Here is a 22,351-nt window from a genome sequence, read left to right on the forward strand (position 1 = left end):
GCCCCGGGGTCACCCTCACCTGGAAGGGGCCGGCTCAGGAGGGCACCAGGGAGTTTGCTGCTGGGTCCTGGCCCTGGAGGGACGAGGACAGGTCAGGCGACAGCAGAAGGGGTGAGAGGGCAGCACTGCTGTCTGAGCCGCCTGCAGGGAGCCCAGGCCCACCCCACCCAGTCCTGGGGACAGGAGCCAGGCTCTGGGAGGGCAGTTCCCCTTCCTGTGGGCTGCTGATGTGACAGGCCTATGACAGGCAGAACCCTATCTCCAAGTGGCCACACCCTGTGTGTGTCTGTCCTCCAGGCTCTGTGACCTCCTCCATCTGGACCCTGGGACCACAGGGAGGACACACCATGACCCCCACCCTCACGGCCCTGCTCTGCCTGGGTGAGATGTGAAGGAGGGAGGGGACACCCTGTTCCAGGGGGACCCAGCCCACAGCCAGGCCCTGGCCATGAGAAGACCCAGGGCCCAGGAGGCTGTGGGGGGACAGGGCCTGCTCAGGCCTCAGGGGCTCCCTCTCACAGGAACTCTCTTCCAGGGCTGAGTATGGGACCCGGGACCCAAGGGCAGGCAGGTGAGTGTCCCCAGCTGTCCAGGTCCTCCTCCTGGGCACCAGGAGCCACCCTGGGCAGTGGGTGGAGAACAGAGTTGGGGGCTGAGGCTGGGGAGCCTGGAGGGGGCTGGGCTGAGGGCTGGGATCTGAGGGGCTATGCTGGAACCCAGCCTCTGATTCCCTTGCAGGGACCCTCCCCAAGCCCACCCTGTGGGCTGAGCCAGGCTCTGTGATCGCCTGGGGAAGGCCAGTGACCATCTGGTGTGAGGGGCCCCTGGAGGCCTAGGACGGGGGGAAGCAGGGGTTGGCAGGATCCAGCCCTCAGCCCAGGCTCCTCTTCCTCCAGGGGTGTCCAGGAAGCCCTCCCTCCTGACCCAGCAGGGCCCTGTCCTGGCCCCTGGAGAGAACCTGACCCTCCAGTGTCACTCAGACGTCACCTATGACAGATTCACTCTGTCCAAGGAGGGGACACAGGACCTCCCCCAGCGCCCTGCCCAGCAGCCCCAGGCTGGGCTCTCTCAGGCCGACTTCCTGCTGGGCCCTGTGAGCAGCTCCCACGGGGGTCGGTACAGGTGCTACGGTGGACACAGCCTCTCCTCTGAGTGGTCAGCCCCCAGTGACCCCCTGGACATCCTGGTCTCAGGTGAGGAGCCCAGAGGGTGCAGTCAGGGACCCAGACCCTGCACAGCCCTGTTGGGGAGCCCCAGGAGGTGATGGTTAGGGTGAGGTGGGGTCTCAGGAGGGAGAGACAGGGAGGGGCAGAGAGGACAGAGACAGGGGACACAGGGACAGGAAGGATCAGAGACAATGAGACAGACAGACAGCACAGGGTCCTCAGAGAGAGGCCCTGGGGAGGTCTCAGTTCAGAACAAGCTGGGGCCACCGTCACCCTCCTTCCTCTCTCTAGGACAGCTCCCTGACACACCCTCCCTCTCAGTGCAGCCTGGTCCCACAGTGTCCTCTGGGGAGAATGTCACCCTGGTGTGCCAGTCAAACTGGATGGACACTTTCCTCCTGTGCAAGGAGAGGGCAGCTGATCCCCCCCTGCGTCTGAGAGCAGAGTACCGAGCCCCATGGTACCAGGCAGAGTTCTCCATGAGAGCTGTGACCTCAGCCCTCGGGGGGACCTACAGGTGCTATGGCTCTCACAGCTCATCCCCCTACCTGCTGTCACGGCCCAGTGCCCCCCTGGACCTGGTGGTCTCAGGTGAGTGACCCTGACCTCATCCTCTGTGAGCTCAAGGATTCCCTCAGGGCCCTGCCCAGGACAGCTCTGGGTGGGATGGAGGGAGGGGCCCTAGGGAGGGTGGGCCAGTGGGACTCACCCCTCAGAGAGGAGGGGCCAACGGGGTCCTCCAGCCTGTGCACCCATCCACCACTGGAATCAGGAAGGTGCAGGTGGGCACAGGAGGGTCCTGGGGAGGCCAGGCAGGTAGGAGGATGGGCAGAGACAGTCCCCAGGGGCAGCCTGCACCCCTCACCCTCCTGTTCTCCTCATTCCCAGGACCCTCTGGGGGACCCAGCTCACCACCCTCAGGACCCAGGTCAACAGCTGGTGAGTCTCAGGGGCCTCTGTGCAGACAGTGTCCTGCATCTTGGGCAACCAACAGTCACTCTGAGCTACAAAGTCCAGTTACAAACTCAGCTAAACTGTGTCCAGGGCACTGCAGAGAGTGGTCAGGGATCTCAGGCCCTGGGGCTCAGGGCTGGGAGGCGTGAGGGTGAGGTCCAGGCAGAGGTGACTCTGGGCCCAGCCTGGGGAGGAGCAGCCAGCTGAAGTCGGGGGCAGGCAGCCCAGCCCTCACCTCCCACCCACCCCAGGAGGCCCTGAGGACCAGCCCCTCTCCCCCACGGACCCAGGACCCCAGAGTGGTGAGTGAGGGACTCTGGTGGGAGGTGGGTCCAGGGCAGGGCTGAGCTGAGGGGGAGCAGCCCCCTCTGGAGATGCTGACGGGGACCAGCCCCTCCCCTCTGGGCCTCAGTTTCTCCCAGGGCAGAGGAGAGGCCTGGCCCTGACCTTCAAGTGCCTCTCAGGCTGACCTTGGCTGTGCCCTGCTGGGAGAGGGGCCCCCAGGGAAGACTCCAGGACCTGAATCTGCAGGGCTCTGTCCCCTGTGTGCAGTGACAGTGACACTGAGCAGGGGAGGGCTCAGGGCCATCGGGGTGTCAGGTCTTTCCCTCCAGCTCAGGGCTGAGCTCTGGTGGAGGGAAGGAGACTGGGAGTCAGACTCCCCCAGTTCAGCCCCCTGCTCTGCTGCTTCCTGCTGGGGACCTGGGTGAGCCTCAGTGTCCTCTTACCTTGGTGGGTGGATGGGGTGGTGGTGCCTGTCGCATGATGGACAGTTGCAGGTGTCATGCAGTTGCTCTGGGCTCAGCTGAACTTTGCTCCAACGTGACTCAGACACAGTCCGACCCCCCAGAGCACAGAGAGGGTGCAGGACCAGGGAGAGGAGCAGAGGGGACCCTGAGGACCAGGAAGGGCTCAGAGGGGCTCCAGAGAGACCTGTGGTGAGAAGGAGGCGAGGAGGTGGGTCCCAGGAGGACGGGCTCCTCAGGTCACAGGTCCCCTCCTCTACTTGGTTCTCAGGAGCCACTGAGACCATCAGCCCAGCGCAGAACAGCTCAGACCCCAGCTCAGGGGAGTCGGGAGGATTCTCAGGTATGATGCTGGACTCTGAGGGTCACGTCCTGGCCAGGGGAGGTGGCTGCCCTGGGTGGACATGTGGGGATCCTGGCCTCCCTGACCTCTGACCTCTGTGTCCAATTCCCAGCCTCACCTCCCCAGGATTACACAGTGCAGAACCTCATCCGGATGGGCGTGGCTGGCCTGGTCCTGCTGGTCCTCGGGATCCTGCTGTTTCAGGCTCAGGACAGCCAGAGAGGGACCCGAGATGCAGCCAGGAGGTGAACAGGAGAGAACAGGGCACACTCAGAGTGCAGAGCTGGTGATGAAGGACCCTCAGGAGTCTGAAGACCACCTGGACAGGTGGGGCTGCACCTGAGACTGTCCTGGCAGCAGAGGTGACTGGTGCAGGACCAGCTGGGTGCTGGCTGAGAGCCTTCCCCACCATGCTGTGCTCAAGGTGGACCCAGGGCTGGCCCACCGCTCTCTGCAGCCCTCCACGTGCCAGTCCCCATTTAACTTTCTGTACAGCTGCCCCTGAAACAAGGGTCATGCAAGCCACAGGATGGTGTCTGAGGGACTGTGTAACAGGTGCTGGTCCTGTGGACATGGTGCTGAAAAAGCCACATTAAAACCCCGAGAGTCCTGCCATGTGTTTGCTCTTACTGTCCATGTCCCCTCCTCCCACCCTCCACATGCCGAGGTAGCACCACGTCACCAGGTCCTGGTGCTAAATCCAAGTTCCTCTGCTCACCAACCCCAAGGTCACCTAGAGTCACCTCCTGACATGGCTCCCTGGGTCCTGCAGGATTTTTCTCTTCATGGAATCACTAGGTCCTTTGCGCTGCCCATCATGACATTGTGATGTCACTCCGTCCTCCCCACCTGGGCACCAGTGTTCCCCTCACTCCTCCCCCTGTGTCCTGGGGGCTGGAGCACAGGCTGAGTGGGAGGGGCTCCTGGCCACGCTGATGGAGTGGGCACCTGTGGCTTCCCACCCAGCTTCTCCCAGAAGCACCCCCAGGGCCACCAAGACCAGCCTAGCCAGGCCCAGGTGGACACAGTTCAGCACCCTGTAGTTCTAGGGGGTGGAGGCTGGAGGCAGAAGGACACGGCTGACAGGCAGGAAAGGTCACTGGAAGGTGGACAAGACCCACCCCAGGGCCCTGAAATAGGAGCCACTCCCCACTTTCCAGGCCAGAACCTGTCCCCGTGGGCACTACCCCATGCAGAGTCCCAGGTGACCTACTGTGGGGAGCTCACTCCTGTGGGTGGGGCTGATGTCACGTGGGACTCCTAGGAGTCAGAGGCTGGTGAAGGGCTGGGCAGCCTCTCCCCTAGGCTGACCTTGGCCTCCTGACCCTTCTCCTGACTGTCCTGTCACTAGGATCCCCTGCCCCACCTCCCCTGCTCCCTGTGTCATCCCCAGGTCTCCCAGTGAACAGCAGGGCCCTGGGGACAGGGGACTAGAGCACACACAGCTGCCTTTGATCAAACTCAGCTCCAAGTCTAAGGCCAAGGCCACCCTGGAGAAAACGGGGGACCAGCAGCCTCTGTCACATGAGGATGAGAGGAGAGCTCAGGGCCTGGAGGTGCCCACAGCCCACTGTGAGAACCAGCCAGGGAGGGCAGAGGTGTGACCCTGGACTGCACCAGGGCTGTCTCTGCTCTGCCAGTTCATCCAGCCCGACGTCTGCTGGACCTTTGAGTGTCCCCATCCCTCCTCTCAGCCCAAAGCCCAGCATCTGAGGCCTTCGGAAAGGGGTCAAGGTAGGTGACCCCTGTGTGTGCATCCCTAGGGCAGGATGGATGGACTCTGCTTGCCCTTCACTGGGTGACCCTCCTCCCCCAACACCCAGGGTCTCCTGGGGACACAGTGCTGAGCTACAGTGAACAGGACCCAGAGTCCATGGGCCTGGGGTCCCAGGTACATCCCCAGCCCAGTGCACCCTGGAGCTGACCTCCTGAGCTGGTAATTGACAGAGCTCTGGGTCTGCAGGTCCCAATGGAGTCTCAGTGCACAGGACCCTGACACGTCACCTCACAGACACTGGGGAAGCCCTGACAGGACCAGGGTCCCCACAGCATGGGGACAGGGAGGGGATGACCGAGGGTCCACACAGGGACACTGTTAAGGTCCCCAGCTCCTGGATCCACATGCCCCTGTCCACAGCTGCCCTGGGAGGAGGCCTGGGACCTGCAACCACCCTCCTGTGCGTGGATCGCCTGGCCCAGGCAGAGCCCTGGAAGAGAAGCCCAGTGAGAAGAGCGCCCCATTCCCCCAGAGCTGGGCCAGCAGGGCCTGGTGGAGCCTGGGCACTCAGCCTCCCTGCTTCCCAGGCCACCAGCTCCCCAGGGTCAGGTTGGCCTTCTTCCTGCTCTGGGGTGGCTGCCAGACCGCCCAGGTCCCCTTCCAAGAGACTCTCTGCTGCCCAGAGAATGAGGACCACGTTACTCTCCTGGTTCCCTTCTTTCTACTGATTTCTTTTTAGTTAGTGCGTTGACATTACATGTAAATTTGACTTCATGGAGGTCGGCTCATGTCGGCACAGAGTGTAATGTGGTCCACCTCCTTCCCCAGGTCCTCCCTGTTGCCCTCCCTCCTTCCTGCTCCTCGGGACCCTCCTCTGCTCCATTGATCTCCCTTGTACTTTTGTGGTCCTGTTTTCATTTCTTTTTTCTACTTAGCTTTTGCAGTAAATGCCATCATTTCATTCTTCTCTTGGCTGAGGAGAACTCCACTGTGTGTATGAACCAGCTTTTCTTTATTCATTTATGTGTTGACAGGCACCTGGGCTGGTTCCATGATTTGGCTACTATGAATTGTGCTGCCATAAGCACTGATGTGGCTCTATCACGATAGTACGTGAATTTAGTTCTTCTGCGTAAATACCAAGAAGTGGGGTCACTGGGTCATATTGTGGTTCTATTCCTTGTCTTTTGGGGAATCTCCATACGGCTTTCCAAAGTGATTGTGCTACTTTGCAGACACCAACAGGTGGTATGCGTCCTTTCTCCCCACAGTCAGGCCTGTATTCGTTGCTATTTCTATTCTTCATATCTATATACACCCAGATGTAACAGCGGAATGTATTACAGTTCTTATTACAGATACACAGCACAATTTTCCATATCTCTGGTTGTATTCTTGATGATTGCCATTCTAACTAGTGTGAGATGGGATCAGTGTGATTTTGGTTTGTATCTCCCTGATTGTTAGAGTTGTTCAACCTTTTTTCCTATGATTGTTGGCCACTCACATTTCTTGTCTTGAGAAGTGCCTCTTTAGGTCATTTGGCCATTTATTGAGTAGGTTGTTAGTTTTTTAGGTGTTATGTTTTTTAGTTCTTTATATATTCTTGTTATTAAGTCCTTATTGGAAGAGAAGCTGGCAAATTCTTTATCACATTATGTTTACCAGATCTAGAAGTTTCTGGTAAAGTTTTTGGTTCCTTTAAGCATCAGCCTTCAAAGATGTTTAAACTTATTCTTGTCCTATTTGTATCCCTAGAATTTTCTTTTCTTGCCTGATTGCTCTGGCTACACTCTCAAGAACAATCCTGGATAGGAGTGGTGAGAACGGAGATCCTTGTCATGTTTCTGATTCTGGAGGCAATGCTCAGTATGATGTGGGCTCTGGATTTCTCACATAGGGATTTCATGATGCTAAGGTGAGTTCCTTCTGTCCCTAGTTTCATCAGAGTTTTGTTTGGTTTTGGTTGGTTGGTTGTTTTTTGCAGTGCTGGAGATTCAACCTGGGGCCTACACATGCTAGCCATCATTAAACCACTGAGCCAATGAATGGGTGCTGGATTCTGTCCCCAGGGTTTTCTGCATCTATTGAGATGATCATGTGATTTTTGTCTTTGGTTTTATTTATGTGATGAACTATGTTGATTGATTGGTGGGTATTGAACCAAGCTTGCATCCTGGGTTGAGTCTAACTTGATTGTCGTATGCAGTCTTTATAAGGGGTTTTGAATATGGTTTGTTATTACTTTATTACAAATTTTTGTATCTATGTTCATCATGAAAATTGGTCTACAGTTTTATATTCTTTATGTGTCTTTATCTGGTTTTGTGATCCGGGTAATATTGGCGTCATAGAGTATGTTTGGTAGCGCTGCCCCCTTCTCTATTTTACAGAACAATTGGAGGAACTTTGCATTGGTTTTCCTTTAAAGGTCTGGGAGCGGAGAATCCATCTGGTCCTGGGTTTTTCCTTCTGGGAAGGTTTTTTGTTACTCCTTTACGTGATACTGCCTTTTTAAGTTTTCTATAGCCTTCGGTTCCTATATGGTAGGTTCAATGTGTCTAGGAATATGTCTGTATGTTCTATCTCCTCCAGTTTATTAGAATATAAGTTTTCAAAATAATCCTGAATGATCCTGTGGATTTCAGCTGTGTTGGTGCTGATGTGTCCTCGTCCACCTTTGGGTTTGCCCTCTGGTTATTTTGGTCAGTCTGGCAAAGGGTTGGTCAATCTCGTTTATCTTTATGAAGGTTGACCCTTTGTTTCATAGATACTGTGAGTTTGTTTAAGTCTCTATCTTACCATTTTTTTGTTCAGACCTTATTATTTCCTGTCTCATTCTGATTTTGAAGTTAGTTGGTTCCTGTGCTTCGGAGGCCTTCTGATGGGTCAGTGGTTTGTATTTGGGATTCTTTTTTGTTACTCTAATGTGGGTGACCAAGGCCATGAGCTGCCCAACACTGTGGTGAGCTGGATGACTGAGGAACTGTGACCAGGGACCAAGGAGAGCTCGGCCTCCGTGGCTTGAGGTCAGCCAGGGCGCACACAGTGCCTTCCTGAGAAGGTGGAGAGCTCCCCCACGCAGCAGGCCAGAGGGCGTCCCCACCACCCCAGCTGCTCCTTCCTCTGCCCTCCTTGTCCTTAGTCACGACTGATTTGGTGCCATCACCTCCAGCCAGGGCCCCAGTGATGAGCCACTGGGAAATTCCGTCTCAGGTGCAGGAGGAACAACACCCAGCCTGGACTTAAAGGGCCAGTATGACAGTCCATCCCCCGGGGACACTCTGTTGGCCCCCATGTGACCTCATCCAGGTGGGCGTGGCTGGTGGGTCCTGGTGCCCCCATCAGCTGCCAAGGTGGAAACTCAGGAAGGGGTGGCCCTGCTGCCCACATGAGCAGGACCTTGGAGAGTCTGAGCACAGGAGGTGAGACGCCCTGAGGAAGGGGACAGCCAGCTGCAGCCACGTCCTGGGTGAGGTCGGCTGGGACTCCACAGGAGCCCCCTGTGCAGTGCTGCTCAGAGATGGTGCAGGACAGAGAGGGCCTCACACCTGAGGAGGACCCCACCTTGAGAATCCTGTTCTCCTCATTGGGATTCTCAGGGAAACCTCTGACCCAGGCTGGTCCCCTGCAGCACACAGCTCTGCCCACAGGGCCTGGGCTCCTGCTGGGACCTTCTCCCTGCAGCCCCCACCTGGCCCTCAGCCTCTGTGATGGTCCCAGGCCCACTCCAGCCTCCTGTCCACCCAGTGCCCTGCTGGCTGCCTGACGGTGGCCCAGGATCTCCTCCCAAGGAAGGAGACACATCTTCTCTCTATGTTGTACCAAAGATGAAAATGCCATTTTCCACATTGCCTCCTTTCTAAGGTGAAGGGCTGTGAACGCTTCTCTTCAGGACGACGGCTGTGAAGGGGTCATTGTCATTACTTTCTTTTATTTATTTATTTTTTAAAATTGAATTTTCAAAAATAATAAATGACAGTGGAATGCATTACAATCTGATCACATGTGAACAGCACAATTTTTCGTATCTCTGGTTCTGTATACAGTATGTTGACACCAATTCGTGTCTTCATACATGTACTTTGGAGGATAAGCAAGGAACTATTTGTGTATAAGCAATGAACGTGGAACAGAAGGTTAGAAAACAGAGTTAGCACTTCATCCTCAAGGACACAAGTCCACAGACAAGGACACAAGTCCACAGACCAGGACAGTCCACAGTAAGGTCACGTCTGGTCCAGAGGTGATTTAGGACCCAGGAGGGAGAAAGGGTCTGGGCACCGTTTCCTTCTGAGTCCTCTCCCCAGTGTGGACAGCTGAAGGCTCTGCCCACCACCTGCCAGGTCCTCCCACAGCACACGGCCGAGAGGAGGAAGGGGGACAGGGGCCATCACTGGGGACCAGGAAACCTCGACAGGAGACAGGAGGCCTTGCCAGACCCAGCAGCTGCCCCGTCCTACCTCTGCCCCTCCAGGGGATGATGCTGATCTCAGCCCAGGACGAGAAAGGGGGTGAGCAATGGCCACGGTGTGAGACCTCACGCAGCTTCTCTCAAACCCCCAGAGACGCCTGACCTGGCTCAGGCTTCTCTCCTGGTGCTGGGTGGGGTCCAGGCCTCCCCACTGCCCCTTCCCAGCCCTCCTTAAAGTAACCGTCCATGGAGAAAGTGAAAGAGCAACCCACACTGAGGCCTGTCCACTCTGGGAGAAACCAAGGTCATGGTGAAGACTCCTGGGGATTTATTGACATGTTAATGACGAATAAAAATCCATTGTGTTTGGGGGGTACAATTTGTCATTTGGGATATTTCTACATTGTGACATGAACACCACATTGAGCCCATGAACACACCCAGCTGCCCCAGATGTTATGGTCAGAGGTGGTGACCTCAGAAGCTCATGTGGGAGACCACGCGAGAAGGTCTGTGGAGAAATGACTGGGCTACAGCCATAGCCTGGTCAGTGGGTTAGTCCCTGGTGGGAAGCTGAAGTCGGAGGGTGTGGCTGGAGGAGGTCAGACCTGGGGTGTGGCTGTGGGGCACAGGTGTGTATCTAGAGTGGACCTCTGCTCCTGGTCACTGTGCTGTGAGCGGCTCTCCTCCTCCCCACCCCCAGTCAGGATTCCTGCTCACCTGGACCCCAGAGGAAGGGACAGAGGTGTCCCCTCTGTAACTAGGGGCTCTCGAATGCACTTTCCCTCCTCCACAATTGGGCTGGTCAGGCCTGAAGTCACAGCAGCGAGAAGGTGACTGAAATACCCGAGCTGCTACCTCCACTTTTCTTCTCCTGTGGTGAGAACACTGAAGATCTACCCGCTGCAGATTTCAAGTACACGACCCAGCTGTGTGCACTGCTGTCCTGGGGGCTGGGGACCTGGGAGACCCACACCAGTGGTTCTGCAGGACGCAGGACTTCTAAGGTCTGTGCACACCGTGGTGACCACACGCGCAGACGCTGATGATTCCACTTGATAGTTAAGGCTTGGACTGTTTTCAGGGCTGGGGGTGAACACCAGGAATCCAACATGCTGAGCAGCTGTCTCAGTCCCACCAAGTTGAAGGCCAGCCCTGGGAACAGAGGAAAACTTGTGACTCAACCTAAAAGTAAATAGGACGGTGGACGTAGCTCATGGGAGAGCCTGCAGAGCACACCCAGGGCCTGGGTTCCTTCCTCAAACCTCAAATAAATTAAAGCAAACAAAAAGTTTTCAGAGAAATGGAAGCTCATAAAGGTCAGGAAGCCACAGTCACCAGAGTTGACATCAGAGAGGCTCAGGGGCGAGCTCACAGATGGTGGAGAAGGCAAAGGACAAGTGACAGTGACCACCTAGGACACAGAGACCTGAAAGGCAGGCCAAGAGCAAGACCTCTACCGACCTAGAATTCCTGATGGACAAGACACAAGTAGGAGCACGGAGCACACGAGTGACTTACTCCTGATCAATATGGGACACAGACCACCAAGGTGACTGAGGCACGGAATCCACTGGATTTCACACCCCAAGAAAGGCAGTGAGATATTCTAAAACGTCTCCAGGGATGTATGGGCCACATTAAGCGTGCAGTGTGCACACAGTGGCCGGTCAGCAGGAGGGTGAGTGAGGACTTGGAGAGGCCTGTGTTGCACCCAGGTCTCACCTGACAGCTGCCCAGCCCCAGCCCATTGCTGGGGTGAGGAGCTGGTCACCTTGCTGTGGGGAGAAGGGAGCAACCCTGCAGGGTGTGAAGGTCCTGTGACCACATCCTGCTCACTTTGTACCTTTGCTCAGCTCCTGCATCCTGGCCCCAATGTGGCCCCAATTCACCAACCTCCTGTGCCTGCTGTGCCCTGGAGGGGAGGCAGCCGAGGACATGGTGGAAAGTCCTTCCTGAAGACATTGGTCCTCCAGAGCCCAGGCTGGAGGAGGGAGCCCTGGGAAGCTGAGGTCATGCACTGAGGAGCTCAGGGTGACCTGCCACGGCCAACACTAGGGACAGGTAGAGCCCTGCAGGGGGAGTCCACATGGGGATGGTTCATCTCTGTGTGGCTGTCCCACAAGGATTCCATCTGGGCCACATGATCTAGGGAGGCCCAGGTTGTGGTTTGGCCAACACAAGTGCTTTCCCAGGGAACTGCTCAGCCACAGGAGATGGACGACCTTCCTGCTCTGGCCAGAATCTCCGCCTCTTCCCAGGGCAGCAACAAAGAGCACTTGGAGTGTGGGATGGACCTGGGCTAGACGTCCACGTCCCTTCCTGGCTCCCTGATTGCACAGATGTGCCCACTGCTCCTGGAGCTGGGGGTGCCTCTTGGAATAGAGAGAGTGGCTGGGGGGTTGAGGGCTGGGGACTCAGGAGCCAGCACACGCTGCAGGCCACTGTGGTCCCCTCACACAGCCACCAGCACAGGTGCTCAGGGGTGTGCTGATGACAGACGCACCAGGTCCTCCAGGATGGCCACCAAGCTGTCTCCCTCAGTGGACATGGGGTAGCTGGTCTCCCTGGCACTGTCCTCTGTGCTGTCACTGGTGTCCCATCAAACCCAGGTCCAAAGGGGCCAGGACGGGGTCATAGAGCTAATGGGGTGAATGGTGCAGAGGTGAGGTCCACTTCCCCAGGCTGACCTGTGGGGGTTGAGGACCATGGTGGACACCAGGACCCCTGCCCATTCCTTAACTGGCTGCCCACCTCCCTGCTCCTCAGGCCCAGGGCTGCTGACCTTCAGGAGATGGCCGAGAGGTGATGTGGTAGGATGGGGCATTAGAGGGGACCCTGGGGAGGTGGAGGTGGCCTGGCGTTGGTGGGGTAGTTGCTGGATCTAATGGGGAGAGGGCTGAGTGACCTCACCAATACCCTGCCTTATTCTGCTCTTGATGGGAGGACCAGGAGAACTCACCAAGGCCTCTCTGCATTTTGCACCCCACAGATCTGCTCTAAGACCCAGAGCCCAGGGAGGACCCCATGATGGACAGGAGGTGAGACCTGCAGCTTGGCCCCCACCTCAGCTGCCACCCTAGTCCTGCAGCTGCCCCCACTGTGACCACACAGAGCTGCCCAAGAAGGACCTGGATCCAGCCCTGGGAGGATTCCGGGATTCTCTGTCTCCTCCTAGAACCATCGGGGGCCTCTGAGGAGACAACAGCAGAGTGAATACTTATAGGACGACCTTGAAGCCTGGGGGTCCCAGCAGGTGCCTTGTCCCAGAGACTAGGAGGCTGAGGCAGGAGGACCACAAGTTCAAGCCAGCCTGGCACTGTAGCAAGACCTGTCTCCAAATTGAAAATAAGCAGCCTGCGATGTAACTCCAGGGTAAAGAGACCCTGGGTTCAGTGCCCAGGACTGAAAATACACGTCCAGGGTCCCTTAGCAGAGAGCCAGCTACTCCAGCCTCCATGAGAGGTGCAGACAGGGCGGGGCGTGTTCCCCTGGGCACCACCCATCTGGCCTGCTCCTCATTATCCTGCGGCTCTCTCTAAACCTACTGAGGTCTCTGGAAGTCTGAGGCGTAAACTCAGACAATCTTCAAATTCTTCAGTAAACTTTCCTCTTCTTGTTTGGTACCAGGCATTGCACCCAGGGGTGGTTGAACACTGAGCACGCACAGCCCTCCTTTGTGTCTTACCTAGAGACAAGGAATCACTAGCTAGCTCAGGGCCTTGCTGAGTTGCTGGAGGCTGGCTTTGAACGTGTCGTCCTCCTGCCTCAGCCTCCGAGCTGCTGGGGTTACAGGAGTGCCCCAGTTCCTGGTCTTCAGTATTCCACATCCGCGCCCTCCCACAGGGCTCCCTGTGAACACGTTGGCCACGTGGACTAAAATTAGGGAGGACTCACTACTTGGAGGTAATTCAGCTCCTTGGCCCCCTGAGGCCAGGAGAAGGCTCTGAAGCCTCCTGTGGCTGCAGCCTGTCCAGCAAGGCAGGGAGACTGGCCATCCTGGTCATGGTGCTGGGCCAGACACCGTCTCCTTGCCCATGACCTAAGTCTCCTGCAGGGGACTCCAGGGGGTGACAGTGTCCACCTCCATGGCAAGATGATGTAATCTTCTGGAAGGTGGTGAGGAGCAGAGGCCCTCCTGGATCCTCCCCTGGCCACCCTCTGCAGCTACCTGCCCCAGCGACGTCCCCCACGCTGTGTCCTCCCATGCCCACGTGTCTCAGCCCACGTTCCCTGGGGAAGCACACGGCTCCCTCACACAGGGGTGGCCGACTCAAGTGTGACCTGGGACCTGGCCTCGCTGGGCAGCATTCAGGTGGGTATGGAAGGGCCTCAGGGTCAGGGGGACCTCAGCTCCGCCTGAGATGTCTCCAAGGGCGGAATCCCCCTGAGCCCTGCCCTGGAAAAACCAGAGACAGGTCAGGGAGGGGCCGTCCCCATCTGGTGGGTGCATAGCTCTGGGGAACGGGGGCAGCAGCAGCCCCTGCTCACCACTTCCGTGCTGTCTGACCTGCAGGGCCTGCACTCTCCTCTCTGGACGCTGGAGTCTTCAGAGCAGGCGGCATGAGGTCCACCCTGCCTGTCCTCCTGTGCCTCGGTCAGTGTTGGTGGAGGGAGGGACACAGGCTGGGTGGGGAGGGTCCCAGGTGCCTGTTCACAGGGATCTCTCAGGTCTTGGTCTCATATGGCACCAAATGGCTGCTGTGACCACAAGGAACAATAATCCTCCCAACACTGAGACGCCAGCTCCTCACGGGGACCTCTCTTCCAGGGCTGAGTCTGCAACAGAGCCCCCGGGGGTCTTCAGGTGAGTGCCCTGCTAGCCTCCCACGTCCTGCCCAGGCTCAGCCCCTGGGGTCTCGGGAGAGAAGAGAGCAGCCTGGGCTGAGGGTGGTGACAAGGTAGGGCAGTGGGACCTGGGGTAGGGACAGGCCAGGACCAAGCCCCTGGATAGAACCTGGCCCTCAGTGTCTCTCTGACATCAGCTATCACATATTCACTCTGTCCAAGGAGGGGGCAAGGACCTCCCCCAGTGCCATGGACAGCAGCCCCAGGCTGGGCTCTCTCAGGCCGACTTCCTGCTGGGCCCTGTGAGCAGCTCCCAGGAGCTTGGTGTAGATGCTCTGGTGGACACAACCTCTTGTCTGAGGGGCCAGCCCCTAGTGACCCCCTTAACATCCTGGTCACAGGTGACGAGCACAATGAGACCCAGAGAGGGGCAGAGAGGACAGAGACAGGGGACACAGGGACAGGAAGAATCAGAGACAAGGAGACAGACAGAGAGCACAGGGTCCTCAGAGAGAGGCCCTGGGGAGGTCTCAGCTCAGAACAGGCTGGGGCCACCCTCACCCTCCTTCCTCTCTCTAGGACAGCTCCCTGTCACACCCTCCCTCTCAGTGCAGCCTGGTCCCACAGTGTCCTCAGGGGAGAACATGACCCTGCTGTGTCAGTCACGTATCAAGATGGACACTTTCCTCCTGTGCAAGGAGGGGGCAGCTGATCCCCCCCTGCGTCTGAGAGCAGAGTACCGAGCCCCATGGTACCAGGCAGAGTTCTCCATGAGAGCTGTGACCTCAGCCCTCGGGGGGACCTACAGGTGCTATGGCTCTCACAGCTCCTCCCCCTACCTGCTGTCACGGCCCAGTGCCCCCCTGGACCTGGTGGTCTCAGGTGAGTGACCCTGACCCCATCCTCTGTGAGCTCCAAGGGTCATCAGGGCCCTGCCCAGGACAGCTCCGGGTGGGATGGGAGGGAGGGGTCCTAGGGAGGGTCGGTCAGCGGGATTCATCCCTCAGAGAGGAGGGGCCAACGGGGTCCTCCAGCCTGTACACCCACCCACCACTGGAATCAGGAAGGTGCAGGTGGGCACAGGAGGGTCCTGGGGAGGTCAGGCAGGTAGGAGAATGGGCAGAGACAGTCCCCAGGGGCAGCCTGCACCCCTCACCCTCCTGTTCTCCTCATTCCCAGGACCCTCTGGGGGACCCAGCCCACCACCCTCAGGACCCAGTTCTACAGCTGGTGAGTCTCAGGGGCCTCTGTGCAGACAGTGTCCTGCATCTTGGGCAACCAACAGTCACTCTGAGCTACAAAGTCCAGTTACAAACTCAGCTAAGCTGTGTCCAGGGCACTGCAGAGAGTGGTCAGGGATCTCAGGCCCTGGGGCTCAGTGCTGGGAGGCATGAGGGTGAAGTCCAGGCAGAGGTGACTCTGGGCCCAGCCTGGGGAGGAGCAGCCAGCTGAAGTGGGGGGCAGGCAGCCCAGCCCTCACCTCCCACCCACCCCAGGAGGCCCTGAGGACCAGCCCCTCTCCCCCACGGACCCAGGACCCCAGAGTGGTGAGTGAGGGGCTCTGGTGGGAGGTGGGTCCAGGGCAGGGCTGAGCTGAGGGGGAGCAGCCCCCTCTGGAGATGCTGACGGGGACCAGCCCCTCCCCTCTGGGCCTCAGTTTCTCCCAGGGCAGAGGAGAGGCCTGGCCCTGACCTTCAAGTGCCTCTCAGGCTGACCTTGGCTGTGCCCTGCTGGGAGAGTGGCCCCCAGGGAAGCCTCCAGGACCTGAATCTGCAGGGCCCTGTCCCCTGTGTGCAGTGACAGTGACACTGAGCAGGGGAGGGCTCAGGGCCATGGGGTGTCAGGCTCTTTCCCTCCAGCTCAGGGCTGAGCTCTGGTGGAGAGAAGGAGACTGGGAGTCAGACTCCCCCAGTTCAGGCCCCGCTCTGCTGCTTCCTGCTGGGGGACTGGGCAGGGGAACCTCTCTGAGCCTCAGTTTCCCCATCTGGCCTGGGGGGTGGGTGGCCGTGCCATGATGCCTGAGTGACAGGGCTGGAGGTGACAGGTGGAAGGACCAGCAGGGCTGGCACAGAGTAGGTGCTCAGGTAAGCAGCGTGGCTCCTCGTCCACACCCGTGCCCAGGACTGGGAAGGAGTCTGAAGATTCTGGTGGGGGTCTCGGTTCCCCTCCTCCTGCTGCTCATCTTCCTCCTCCAGGGACACCAGTGTCGGGGACAATGCAGGAAGGCAGGTGAGTGGGGAGGGGGAGACGTGGTGGTGTCCCAGGGGAATTAGCCAGTTGTGCTCAGGGCACACAGGATGGGAAGCCCTGGTTGTCACCTGACCAGCAGGACCACCCAGGAGACCCAGCAAGAGCCCCTGTGGGCCTCACAGGTCTGCCTTCTTCTCGTCACACAGGGCTCAGCACTGCTGTCACCTCCCCAGAGGCCACCCAAGGCCTGCAGGTGACCCGTCCTCTCCTCCGCCCTCCTCTCTCTGCCCGCTGCCCTCTTCTCTCCTCCCAGCTGATTGTGCTGATGGGCTCTGGTTGGCCTCCTGCCCTGAGGCCTGGGCGCTGGCCTCTCTCCTCTGCCTCCTCCCCCTGCTGAGCTCGCTGCACCTGCTCCTGAGTAGGAGGTGGACCTGGCCACAGCCTTGCCCTGCACTGGCCCCCTCCCAGCCACACAGATGGCCGACTCCTGGGGGTTTGCTGTTGGCAAGGCTCTACTGGGGGCTTGGGGCAGCAGCAGCAAACACAGTCTGGTGCTCAGACACAGGACAGCCCCAGGACAGACAGACGGGGCAGAGGCAGACAGCAGTGGGGAGACCAGGCAGGGCGACGGCTGTGAACCCAGGACAGAGCCAGGTGGGCGGGGGCCATGGGCAGGAGCAGGAGGGTTAACTGGACAGTCAAGGAGGGTTCCCTGGGGAGGACCCTGGACAGCGTCCTCACCACAGGGACAGGCCTGAGAGCATCTCAGGAAGAGGGTCCTGCCAAGGAGCAGCAGTGGGAGGCCAGTGGGCACAGGCTGACCTGTCCAGCAGCACGAGTCCAGGAGGCTACAGGTGATGCATGAGGAGCAGGTGTGACAGGTGGCAGGACAGAGGTGGGCAGGGCTCCGTCCTGCAGGTGCCTCTGCTCTGGCAGGGCCTGAGAAGCCCCTGGAAGTTCTGCTGGGCATGGAGAGCTGACTGCTGGCTGCAGGTCCCTCCAGCTCCCTGTGGGAGGTGAGGGGCACAGCCACAGTGGACCCAGGAGCTGCCTGCCTCTGTCCCCTCCACAGAGCCCTGCAGATGAAGACCCCTGGGCAGTCACTTATGCTGAGGTGTCACACTCGAGAGTAGAGCATGGAGGACTGTCCACTTTATCCCCTGAGTCAGGGCCACTCCTGGTCATGAAAGACACATCAAAGGGAGAGGACAGCCTACAGGAATGCCAGGTGGGTCTTGTCCCCTCCAGGCCCCAGGCTCCCCAGGCACCAGCCTCACCTGTCACCACTCTGTCCTCACTCCAGGTGGCTGCATCTGAACCTCCCCAGGATGTGACCTATGCCCAGCTGAAGGACCTCAAACTCAAACAGGACACAGCCACTCCTCCTTCCTCCCAGGGACTGGAGCGTCCAGCTGAGCCCAGTGTCTACGCCACCCTGGCCATCCACTAGCCCAGGACACCACTAGATCCCACACTGCAAGACCGGGACTCGGGGACCCCAGCAGGCACTAGACAGTGCACAGACACTGAGCTAGGAGTCACGGCCAGCCTGGTATGGCCTGAATTGGAGCAAATCATCTCCCATGCCTGCATGACTGTGTCATGCTGAACACCAATATCATGTAAGTCTTCAAATAACTAATAGATGTCATAAGAAGACAGAAAATCAGCATCAAAATCTCAGCAATATCATCATTGAAAATAATATGTTTCAATCATTTTATGCAAGTTTAAGGACAGATGGAATTAACAGAAAGTAGTGAATTTTGAAGATATTAAACAACTGACTCAAGCCTGGTGGTACACCCGTCTAATCCCAGTGACGCAGAGGCTGAGGCAGGAGGATCCCAGGTTTGAGGCCACCCTGGGAACCTTAGAGAAACGTCACCAGGGCTGGGATGTGGCTCAGGTAGAGCACTCGCATACCCAAGTCCTTGTGCAGGGCTGAGGTCAGCCCCAGGTCGGGGAAGAGATTAAAGGACTGAAGCCCACTAAGGTCAAGAAGGACAGTGACCAGAGCTAAACCCAGGAGCACCAGGGGCTGGCTCCAGGTGCACAGGGAACGTGATGGACACGGTGGATGTGGGGCAGGCCCAGGTCATCCAGCCTCTACTAAATGGGAATTGTTGATGCAGAGCACACAAGTAAGGAGTGGAGGATTCACGTTACTTCTACACGATCCTGTGTGAGTACTGACTCCATGTTCATGTGCCTGGGACTGTGCCCAGGACAGTTGCATAGACCCAGGAAAGGTGGGGAGATGTGATGAATGTGTGTGGGGGTGCTCATGGCCACAGGGGGCTTGCAGTGTCCACCCAGGGGCTCTGAGGGGCCGAGCGGGGCCTTGGAGGGGCCTGTGCTGCACCCAGGTCTCACCTGACAGCTGCCCACCCCCGGCCCCTTGCTGGGGTGAGGAGCTGGTCACCTTGCTGTGGGGAGAAGGCAGCAACCCTGCAGGGTGTGAAGGTCCTGTGACCACATCCTGCTCACTTTGCAGCTTTGCTCAGCTCCTGCATCCTGGCCCACAACTTGGCCCCAAATTCACCAACCTCCTGTCCCTGCTGTGCCCTGGAGGGGAGGCAACCGAGGACAGGGTGGAAAGTCCCTCCTGAAGACATTGAGCCTCCAGAGCCCAGCCCAGAGGAGGGAGCCTTGGGAAGCTGAGGTCATGCACTGATGGAGCCCAGTGTCACCACTGAGTGACAGAGACCGTCATGGGTGGCATTCACAGAGGGATGTATTATCTCTGCTTTGGGTGTCGGGGGCACTGGGGGAAACAGTTCTGAGCTATGGTAGAGGCAAGGGTTTCCTGCTCTTAAAAAAAATGTCTTGTCCCAGGGAGAGCAGGAAACCCACATCAGAATCTGGAGTAGACCTGGGCGCAGATGTCCACTATAGACACAGTGGTTGGTCAGGTTCGGGGACTTGCATAGATTCAAGAAACCAGGACACTGACAGACCATGTGGACTGCCTCACACAGAACCCAGCACACGGTGCTCAGAAGTCTGCTTTGACAGAAGCACAAGGTCCTCAACAATGGTCCACCACGCCGAGCCTCCCACTGAACTGGAGGTCACTCCATCTCCATGGCACTGTCTGCTGTGCCAACTGGTTAATGGTGTTCCATCAAAACCACGTCTGAAGGGGACAAGGCGGTGTCATGAGAGCTAACAGTGGGTGAAGACGTAGGAGGTGTGGGCTCACTCCTTAGGTTGATCTGTACTGTTTTGTTCAGGACCGTGGTGGACAACAGGTCCCCTTCTCTTAGCTGCCCGGCACACCTGCTCCTGGTCTGAGAAGAAGCTACTCCTGTTGTTTTCAGTCTTCATTTGTGTGGAGAGTTTTCCTTCCTATTTCCTTCGTCCTGTGACTGTCCTCACCCATGAGACGAGTCTCGGCATACAGTCGGACTCTGTGTTTTGATCCACTCTGCTCATCTGTGTCTTTTAAAGACAGCCCATGGACATGCAGCTAGGAGTCACGGCCAGCCTGGGGCCTGACATGCGTGGCCAGGAGCATCTCAGACCTACTGGACGTCACCTGATTCCCAGTCACAGTAACTGGTCCCCAACCACGTGCCACGTTTGGCCATTTTATTCTCCTAGTCAGCAACAGGCAAGGGGAGGAGTCACAAGGCAAGTGAGCAAATGTGTGATGGGAAAGTGCATCCAGCTGATGACGCACAGAGATGAAGTGACTTTGATCAAAGGAAGCTTCAATGAAGTATCAAAACAGGACAGTGCCTGGGTTCTCCGCTCTGTCCCTGAGAGTGTAAGTGCGCTCACCCGCGGGGACTCAGTGTGGAACTCCTCACCCTCCCGCTGCCCCACCCTGCAGCACCTCTCAGACCTCCAAGGTCAGCAGGCACATGGCCACGAGCACACCTGTGAGCAAGCACTTTGCACAAGAGCAAAGGTATGGAGCAACCCTGGGTGTCTCAACAGATGAATGAAAATAAAGTGGTGTATGTCCAGGGTGGAGTGTGCTCACCATAAATAAAGAGGAAATCATGCCATTTGCAGGAAAGGAGATGGAGGGAAGAGCATCGCGTTAAGTGACAAAAGACAGACTCAGAAAAACAAGTGCATGTTCTCATTCAAGTTAGAAAGGTAGAGAGAAAAGGGGAAAATAAACAAGGAAAAAAATGTCAAAAAGAATAAGGGAGGACTGGGCTGTGGCTCAGCGGTGGAGCGCTGGCCTATCACGTGCAAGCCCTGGGTTCCATCCTCAGCACCACATAAAAGTAAACAAACACAATAAAGGAAAAGACTAAGGGAGGTGTGCATGTTGGTAACCCCAGAGGTTCGGGAAGCTGAGGCAGGAACATGGCAAGTTCACACACACACACACACACACACACACACACATGTGCATGCCATACGCACGCGTGCGTGGTGGGGGGAAGAGATTAAGGCAGCCACTGCGGTGGATGACATAGATGGGGAAGGAGTGGAGGGGGAGGTCCTGGTGAGTGAGACCCATCTGTGCTGTCATATGCATGTCCTGGCGTGCCACAACCTAACTTGTCCCTCTGCACAATTGACACCCACCCGATCACCGGAAAAAAGGAGGACCAGAAAAAAACCAGTGAGTCCAGGTAGCATTTCAAAACCAGAGCAAAGGAGTTGAGAAAGGCAGACAGAAGGCGATTATAATCATACTGAAAAATGATAATTTGGGGAAATACTAAACAACCTAAATGTACAAAATTGGCCCTTCAAAGCCCAGTGACTGCAGGTCCCTTACAACAGGGGCCAAGGGCACCACAACACGCAGGGAACACGGAGCAGCAGCCCTTCCAGTGGCTCAGGGCGCCCAGGGCCAGGCAGCAGCCAGGACCCACCTGACATGTTGCAGCAGGGAGAGGACAGAAGGACCTCAGCCTGGACCTCAGCTGGGACCTCAGCCAGGACCTTACATGCAGGTGCTGCTGGACACCCAGGGGACCCTACCCTGCAGGAGATGTCCAGGAGCAGCACAGGGTCCCATGGACAGGGTGGAGCAGTGTAGCATGAATCACAGCCACTTGCCCCAGGAGAAGGGCTTCACGCCTCTCATGCAGGTCCTGAACCCTTGTCCAGGAGGGCAGCTGTCCACGAGGCAGGAAGAGACACACAGGACGCAGGTCATTGGGAGGAGCAGGGGCCGTGTTCCACGTCCCCTCTGGGAGCTGCTCCTGGGCTGCACCAGGTCCCCACACCCTGGCTGGCTGCAGACACGCAGGAGGCTCTGGCCTGTGTGCTGGTGTTCACTCACCTGTAGAGGCAGAGGACGGCCACTGTCACTGGGTGGAAATCAGGGGCAGCCGGACCTGCCCCTCCTGGCTGCTCCCTCCCAGGTTCAGTGCTGGAGATGCAGCCTGCCTGCTCCTCAGGCCCCTCCGCCACAGGGTGACACAGGGCTCTTTGGCATTTTGTAACCGACACACGATGGGTCCAGCTCTCTGGGGGACACTGGGAGGGCCCAGGCTCGCTCACCCTGAGAGTGATGAATCAGGTGTGGGGTCACCTGGGGCAGACCCTCCCCTGCTCTGTACACCCTCGTGATCTGCCCCCTGTGCTGAGTCTGGGGACATTGTTGTCGGCTCCGGCTGCCCTGCTGGGCAGTGGGACAGAACCCCCTCCTGCTCTGTCCAGCCGGCACTGTAGGATCCTCAAATGTCCCTGGACTCCCTTTGCCCCATGGTGTGTCCCCTCTGTGTCCTCTGTACAGTCACATCGTCCCGCCCTGAAGTCAGAGGCACACTAAGGGTGGCCTTTAGAGCAGCGTGTGGCCCATGAAGTGAGGGGCTCCACCCCAGTCACAGGCCCTGGACCCTCTGTGGCTGCCACTAGAGCAGAGAGCAGACGTGACCAGGTGGCGTCCTGCTCATGGTCACTGTGAGCTCACTGTCTCCCCAGGTTGACAGGATCCTGTCCTGAGATCCAGACCAAGAAAGCCAGCTGTGGAGGTGCAGCACGGACCCCCCATGTCACTGCAGCCATGGGGACAGGCCACCCTACATGACTCCACCCACTACCTGTGCACTCGAC

General features: G+C 57.9%; 2 pseudogenes across 1 annotated transcript; both read left to right on the top strand.

Moving 5' to 3' along the window:
* Positions 1-302: 302 nt before the first annotated feature.
* LOC143384184 (leukocyte immunoglobulin-like receptor subfamily A member 4) lies at positions 303-3,675 on the top strand (annotated as a pseudogene). The gene is made up of 8 exons (XR_013154570.1): positions 303-381; positions 536-571; positions 897-1,193; positions 1,458-1,757; positions 2,055-2,105; positions 2,372-2,422; positions 3,138-3,209; positions 3,322-3,675. The product of XR_013154570.1 is annotated as a leukocyte immunoglobulin-like receptor subfamily A member 4 (transcript).
* Positions 3,499-17,768, top strand: LOC143384181 (leukocyte immunoglobulin-like receptor subfamily B member 5; annotated as a pseudogene).
* The last annotated feature ends 4,583 nt before the right edge of the window (positions 17,769-22,351 follow it).

Source organism: Callospermophilus lateralis, chromosome 18, assembly GCF_048772815.1.
Source record: "Callospermophilus lateralis isolate mCalLat2 chromosome 18, mCalLat2.hap1, whole genome shotgun sequence".
Taxonomy (NCBI): domain Eukaryota; kingdom Metazoa; phylum Chordata; class Mammalia; order Rodentia; family Sciuridae; genus Callospermophilus; species Callospermophilus lateralis.